Source organism: Octopus bimaculoides, chromosome 4 (genome assembly GCF_001194135.2).
Source record: "Octopus bimaculoides isolate UCB-OBI-ISO-001 chromosome 4, ASM119413v2, whole genome shotgun sequence".
In the NCBI taxonomy this organism is placed as follows: domain Eukaryota; kingdom Metazoa; phylum Mollusca; class Cephalopoda; order Octopoda; family Octopodidae; genus Octopus; species Octopus bimaculoides.
In genome coordinates this window covers 8,939,326-8,942,164 of record NC_068984.1, presented here as the reverse complement: position 1 = coordinate 8,942,164, position 2,839 = coordinate 8,939,326, and positions in this window count along the sequence as shown.

Below are 2,839 nucleotides of genomic sequence, written 5' to 3'. Positions count from 1 at the left end.
TATATATATATATATATATATATATATGTATGAAGATATCATTATTTACAATAATATCAGTGGTTTAGCATGCGTAAAAAACCACCCCTAAAGGTAAAAATTATCAATTAATAGTACCCTTAATTATTAATTGTATATCTATCTATCTATCTATCTATCTATCTATCTATCTATCTATCTATCTATCTATCTATCTATCTATGTATCTATCTATCTATCTATCGATCAATCTATATATATATATATAAATATATATATTGCTTGTAGATATGTTTGTGTTTTTTGACTATGACTTCTTTAACGACCATCGATATGGAGGCTGTGAGCTGGGGGAAAGTATTGTAGTCAATAAAACAGAGAGAAGCATAACGTTCGACTGTTTAGTTAAGGACCAACCGTCTCAACATTTATTAAAGTGTGTGCGTGTATACGCGCGTCTATTGTTATGTGTTTACATGTTTGTGTCTATGCGTTTGCATTTGTGTACATATGTGCGCGTGTTTTGATTGTACAACGATGTGTGTGTGTAACTTTAACTGTCTGTTTGCCGCGTTTGCCAGAGGTCTGTATGTAACTCGTCGTACACCAATGTATGTGTTTACGGATGTGTGTATGAATATGTGTGTACGGATATACACGGGTGTTTTTGTCTGGGTGTGCGTACATATGTGTGCATATACTTGCTTGTGTGTTTGTGTGTGTGTTGCGAATGTATGTCAGTGTACTTGGCTCTAACGGATGTATACGTGTTTGTGCCTGCATGTATGTATATGTATATTTTCACCATACGGGTACTTGTGCTTGTGTATAGACATGAGTGTGTGCTAGTGTGTAGATGGCTCCATACGGGTACAGGCTGTGTATATGCATGTGTATATGCATATGTGCACAGTTATATATATATATATATATATATATATATATATATATATAACCATTTAGGCGCAGGTGTGACTATGTGGTAAGTAGCTTGCTTACCAGCCACTTAGTTCCGGGTTCATTCCCACTTCATGGCACCTTGGGCAAGTGTCCTCTACTATAGCCTCGGGCCGACCAAAGCCTTGTGAGTGGATTTGGTAGACGGAAACAGAAAGAAGCCCGTCGTATATGTGTATATATATATATATATATATATATGTTTGTGTGTCTGTACATGTCCTCCCAACATCGCTTGACAACCGATGCTGGTGTGTTTACGTTCATGTGACTTAGCGATTCGGCAAAAGAGAGCGATAGAAGAAGTACTAGGCTTCCAACGAATAAGTCCTGGGGTCGATTTGCTCGACTAAAAGTGGTGCTCCAGCATGGCCGCAGTCAAATAACTGAAACAAGTAAAAGAGTGAAGAGTATACACACACACACACACACATATATATATATATGTGTATAGATGTTTGTATATATCTCTTGTGTATATGAAAGAGTTCGTGTACAACTGTGCTTTCCTGTATGTGTCTGTACTTGCCTACACATGAATGTGTGTAGATGTCTACATGTGTATACGTGTGTATGTCTGATTGAGCTTTTACATGACTATAAACAGGTGTTTGTGTGTGTGTGTGTGTGTGTGTGTGTGTGTGTGTGTGTGTGTGTGTGTTTCCTCCTTACTAATAGCAAGAGATATTACCCATATTTTGCATGTTAGCATGTGCACGTATGCATGTGTGTATGTGTGTGTGTGTGTGTGTGTATGGAGGCGATATTCATAGCTATGACAACGGCATTGATGATGAAGATGATGAAGTCGGTAATAACGATGACATATATCTATAACTATATCTCTCTCTCCTTTTCTCTCTCTCTCTCTCTATCTATCTATACACACACACACACACACACACACACACATGTATGTATGTGTGTACGTATGTATGTGTGTATGTATCACATAATCTTGTGTGAACGGAGTGGAAGATGATTGTTGTAACGATGGTGATGGTGGCCGAGTAGAAGCCGATGCGTTTGATGTTGGTGTTGATGTTGATGTTGATGCTGATGCTGATGCTCACAGCGATGGTGGTGGTGGTGGTGGCGGTAGTGGGGATGGTGGTGGCGGCGGTGGCAGCGGCGGCGGTGGTAGTGGTGGTGCTTATGGTGATGAAGATAGGCATGTGGCGTTGGCGTCGGTAACGACAAAGTCGGCTTCGCTTATTATTATTATTAGTAGTAGTATTAATAATAATAATAATAATAATAATAATAATAATAATAATAATAATGATAATAATCATGAATAATAGTGATAATGATAATGGATAATGATGATAATAATAATAATAATAATAATAATAATAATAATAATAATAATAGTAATAATGATAATTATAATAATAGTAGTAGTAATAATAATAAAAATAATAGTAATAATGATAATAATAATAATAATAGTAACAATAATAATAATAATAATCGTTATTGATGGTAATGGTGGTGGGGTGGCTCCAGTGGTGCCTTTGGATATGGAATTATTACTGAGAGTTTTCCTCTCGATCCAGTTTCTTGGTTCCTATAACTTATAGTTGTACATGGATGTAAACACACAAACACACACACACACACAGATGCAGACACGCACACACAATTAGAGAGCCGTGCGCGGTACGGTTTGTGGAGATGCTAGAAAGAGCAATGAAAACCCTCTCATTTCACGCACTCAAGTGTTCAAAAAGAAAAAATATATATATACGATGGACCATGTAGGATAATGAAGTGTATATCTCAGACGGGATGGTCACTGACTGACCGCCTTTTTTTTATCACAAGGTTGACTTGGGATAGAAAGAACAACACCGACATAATGGTATATCTATACATATACATATATACATACATATGTCCG